The sequence below is a fragment of the Notamacropus eugenii genome, chromosome 3, assembly GCF_028372415.1.
Source record: "Notamacropus eugenii isolate mMacEug1 chromosome 3, mMacEug1.pri_v2, whole genome shotgun sequence".
Classification (NCBI taxonomy): Eukaryota; Metazoa; Chordata; class Mammalia; order Diprotodontia; family Macropodidae; genus Notamacropus; species Notamacropus eugenii.
The window spans coordinates 322260143-322265533 of record NC_092874.1 but is presented as its reverse complement, the minus strand read 5'-3'; the positions used below and the strand labels follow the sequence as shown (position 1 = coordinate 322265533).

At 35.8% G+C, this 5391-nt stretch overlaps 1 pseudogene; it reads right to left on the bottom strand.

Moving 5' to 3' along the window:
- Window positions 1–904: 904 nt before the first annotated feature.
- Window positions 905–1858, bottom strand: LOC140531589 (protein phosphatase 1 regulatory subunit 3C pseudogene; annotated as a pseudogene).
- Between the last annotated feature and the right edge of the window lie 3533 nt (window positions 1859–5391).

Sequence of the window (5391 nt, the reverse complement as noted above, 5' to 3'; positions counted from 1 at the left end):
TTTGTGTTAAGCAGCTAAAGTATTAATTAAGGCACGTAACAAGATATTGGGATTCTACAACGTGTAAGATTCTAAGTGGTGGTAATAGGAAATGGCAAGGTTTAGTGTTAGCCATCTACAATGAAAAACACCAAAATGGTGGCCATTACAAATGAGGTCAACTCTCCTACTTAAAACAGTAGTTTTCAAATCGTGATTTATTTAAAATTTCCACAAGTCACTGTAGTGAATGAGGACATCCTTTCTGTTCTGAGAAATGACTTCAGTGATAGCTATGCTGTTGATTTTTCATTCACTTTTACAATCTCATTGGTGTCCCATAATGTTGAATGCAATCCCACCAGAGCATGCCCCTTTTTTTGACAAGTGTATTTACAAGGCATCTTCCACTTCTTTGTATTAATTCTCCAGAAGAGGATCATATAATGTACTCGAAAAAAGTATCAATATAAGCTTTCGTTTCTTCACCAACATACAAATCTATCTTTCTCCCATCTCATCATATTACATGAACTCCATGTTGTAAACCCTTTTCAGACATGCCTCATGCCATTAACATAGCTTCCTATCACCATTGTGTATGTTTCCTCATAGCTTTCTTGCCTCAAGATAAAAGTTAGTCAACATTAAGTGCATTGATTAAATATTATATATATATATGTGTGTGTGTGTTATTTATTTACAGTATTTATTTATTTATATTATTTATTTATTTGTGCATATTATTTATAATAGAGAACTAAGGCTTAATGGTCTTCCAAATAATCCCTTCCAACTTGGGCACCAAATTGAGGGCCATCTGCTTTTAGTTAGGGGATGAAACACCCAAACCTATCAAAAGATCATAGTCAAAGCTTCCAATAAGTAGCATAGCTAGCCAAACCTAGTGACTTGGCAGCTCAATTCATCTATATGAGGCCAAGTTTTCCATTCGCCCCGAGCTGTGCCGTTCAGGAAAGAGCTCATTAGCTAGCCTTGGGTTTCCAAAGAGTGGTGAATCAAGTTCGATTTTATTTGGGGTCTGGCAGAATGTGCAATCCTGTGAGGCCATCTGCATCTGCACCCCATCAGGCTTCCACTGCACATGGACAATTTTGTAATTCCGACCCTCACTATTATCCCAGAATACCTGTCCACTGTTGTTATAGGAAATGTAGAACTCAATTTTTTCTTGAGTTGGAATGACAAGAGGCAAGTCATTAGAAAAGGAAAACATATCAGTATTAGAACCTTCATAGACATTTTTCATAGAGATACAGTAGGCATTGGTATAGGTTTTCCATGTATCAGTGGTAATATGGACTTCGACTTTCTTCTCAAAACTTACATTTTTTATCTTTACTGTTCCTGTCAACCCTCTCTTTTGCAGAGAACAGTTCTTCAAGCAGACCAAATTCTTCTGAGGATGGTTCCAGAAACTCAAATAGTCAGTTGACGGTTGAGGGAAATGCAAAATCAAGTTTTTCCCTTCATGAAGGTTGAGGTAGGTTGTAATCGCTCCCAGGTCTAACAAGTCAAACTGAAGAACCCACATGGGTTCCTCCTGGAACTCCGAGAAGATATGGATTGCAGTAAGAGAAAGACACTTGAAGTCTGTAAACACGATTCTTTTCTTAGTGTGGCAGAGGGAGCACTTCTAGTCATTCTGTGTTTCTGTGTCATGCCTGATGTTGAGACATGATTTAAGAAGTTTTAACCTGTTTATAAAATTTCTTCACTAGAATTCATCATTAGGACCCAGGAAACTCTTCACAGGCGGTGAATGAGCAAGGCAGATTCTGATGGCCATGCCCACTCCCATGACAGAATTTGTCAGAGGCCTGTGATCTAAAACCTGAATCATTCTGGTACAACCCATCGGGTCCTAGGTCAGCCACACAACCCTCTAGAGCCAGCAGAACTTTGTCCTCCACCCAGGGTTTCTGGGTCAGCCAATCTTCCATGTACCCACTCAGAGTAGACTAGCCGATAGTGTTTCATTCTAATAATAAGTTGCTACAATCTTTTTGCTAACATTTTATTTTAAAATTTTGCATCTATATTCATTGGGGAAAGTGGTCTATAATTTTCTTTCTTTATTTTGTTTCTTCTGTGTTTAGGTATCAGTATAATGTCTGTACCATAAAAAGAATTTGATATGACTCTGTTTTTGCCTATTTTCCCAAATAGTCTATATAATGCTGGAATTCATTGTTCTTTGCTTGATAGAATTCACTTATATATCCATCTGGCCATGGAGATAATTTTCCTAGAAAGTTGATTTATAGCTTGTTCAATTTCTTTTTCTTTTTTGAAATGGGGTTATTTCAGTATTTTATTTTCTCTCATGTTAATTTGGTTGATTTGCATTTTTGTAGATATTCATCCATTTCATCAAGACTGTCAAATTTAATCCAGACAGTTGAGCTCCTAAATATTGCTGTAATCTCCTCCTCATTGATATTGAATTTATCTTTTCCATTTTTGATACTGGTAATTTGGTTTTCTTCTATCTTTTTTTAATCTAGTTACCCGAAAGTTTATTTTTTTTTCCATAAAACCAGCTCCAATTTTTATCTATAAGTTTGGTAGTTTTCTCAATTTAAATTTTATTAATCTCTCCTTTGGTTTTCAGTATCTCTTATTTGGCATTTAATTAGGGATTTTTAATTTGTTCATTTTCTGACTTTTTTAGTTGCATGTCCAAATCATCGATCTCTTCTTTCTCTGTTTCATTCATGTAAGCTATTAGAGATATAAAACTTCCCCTATGAACCACTTTTGCTAAATCTCATAAGTTTTGATATGTTGTCTTATTATTATCAATATCTTGTATGAAGCTATTTGTTGTTTCTACGATTTGTTCTTTGGCCCACTCATTTTAGTTTCAAGTTAATTTTTGGGCTATCTTTCCGTGGCCTTTTAGTACATATAATTTTTATTGTGTCATAATCTGTAAATAATGCTTTTAATATCTCTGCCTTTTCTTCATTGGATTGTGAGGTTTTATGCCCTAAGACATGGTCAGTTTTTGTATAGGTGCAAAAGTACCACTGAGAAAAAGACATATTCCTTTCTACCCCAATTTACTTTTCTCCAGAGGTGCGTCATATCTAAGTTTTCTAAAATTCTATTAACCTCCTTAACTTCTTTCTTCTTTGTTTTGTGGTTAGATTTATTTGAGGGGGGGTAGGTTGAGCTAACCCCCTAGTATAGTTTTGTTGTCTATTTCTTTCTGTATCTGCCCTAACCTCTCTTGTAAGAATTTGGATGTGGTACCACTTGGTTCGTATATTTTTAGTAATCATATTACTATATTATCTATGGTACTTTTTACCAGGATGTAATTTTTATCCTTACCTCTTTTAATTAGATCTCTTTTCACATTTGCTTTCTCTCAGGTGGGGAAAACTACCGATTTTCCTTTCTTTTTTACTTTAGCTGAAGGATAAGACATTCTGCTCCAACATTTTCCTTTTCTTTGAGTGTACCCCTCTGTTTCACATGCATTTCCTGTGAACAACATGTCAAAGAATTATGGCTTTTAATCCATTCTGCTATCTTCTTCCATTTCATGGGAGAGTTCATCCCATTCACATTCACAGTTATGATTATCATCTATGTCTTTCTCTCCATCCCACCCCCATTTACACTTTTCTTTGTCCTTTCACCCATTCCCTTCTCATTAGAATTTTGTTTTTGAACATTGCTTCCCTCATCTGTCCTCCCTTCTATCTGCCACCTCCTATTTATTTAATCTTTTCCCTTATTGTTTTTTCCTCCGCTTTCCATCTTCTGCTCTGTATATTCCTTCTAAATGCCATAATTGTTAAGAAGTACCAATATCATCTTCCCAAGTGGGAAGGGAAACAATTTGTTCTTATTGAAAAAACATTTTCTTCTTTCCTCTTTACCTTTTTATGTCTTTAAGTCTTGTATTTGTATACCAAATTTTCTCTTGAGCTCTGATCTTTTCATCAGAAAGGTTTGGGAGTCCCCTATTTCACTGAATGTTTATCTCCTTGCCTGAAATATTATGCTCACTTTTGCTACGTTTTCGATCCTTGGTTGTAATCCAAGGTCCTTTGCCTTACAAAATATTATGTTCCAAACTTCTGATCTTTAAATGTATATACTTCAAGGTCCTGAAAAAGCCTGACTTTTATTCTACAGTATTTTAATTTTAATTATTTTTTTTCTGATTCCTTGCAATATTGTCTCATTTACCTGGTAATTCTGGAATTTGGCTACAATAATCCTTACCATTTTCAATTTGGTTTCTCTTTCAGGTGTTGGTCTGCGAATTCTTTCAATGATTATTTTACCCTTTGATTCTAGGATCTCAGGGAGTTTTCCTTGATGATTTCTTGAAAGATGCTGTCCAGGCTCTTTTTTTATCATGGTTTTCATGATTTCACTCTTAAATTATATCTCCTGTATGTATTTTCCAGGTTCATTTTTTTTTTGAATGAGGAAGCTTATGTTTTCCTCTTTCTTTTAATTTTTTGATTTTGTTCAAGTAATTCTTGATGTGTCATAAAATCGTTAGCTTCCACTTGTCCCGTCATAAATTTTAAGAAATTGTTTTCCTTAGTTAGTTTTTATTTTTCCTTTTCCATTTGGCCAAATCTACTTTTTAAGGATTTATTTTCTTCAGTGTACTTTCTTTTCCATTTTGTCAATTGCATTTTTTAAAGAAATTGCTCAATTTTTCTTCTAACTCTTGTTTGACTTTTAAAATCCTTCTTGAACTCCTCCAAGAAGATTTTTGGAATTGAGGTCAGTTCATACTCCCCTTTGAGGTTTCACATGTGGGTATATTAACAATGTTGTTTTATCTCGAATCTGTATTAGGATCTTCCCTCTAACCATAATAATTCTCTATGGTCATTGTTTTCTTTGTTGCTTTCTGCTTTTGCTTTTTGTCTTTTCCCTGACTTTTAAAGTTGATTTCTGTTTCTGGGACACAGGTTACACTGTTCCATATTTCTTCTCCTGGGGCATAGGGATCTGGTTCCTGGTTTTGTTTGCTGGCAGCTGGAGCATGTAGGGGTCTGGTTGCTTACCTGGAGCTGAGCTGGAGGTGGTGGTAGTGGTTGGTGTGTGCTGAGGACAGCTCAGGTTTTCTGTGTTTCACTGGGATTAATCTGAATCTCATGAGATGTAGGGTGGTGATGGAATGGGTAGTATGCCTACCATATGTCACCTCATTACTTGGGGTTGCACTATATCATAACTAGGTTTAGTTGTTGGTCGACACCTGTGCTCTGGCACATGTGATGGTCATCCACATTGACATCTGCCAATTCCTCTGGCTATTCCAAGGCACATAGTGGTCCTGGCATTGGTGTTTGCTTGCTCCACCACCCTGGAGCTCAGAATTTACTGCTGCTTTGCTGAGGTTGTGTTTAC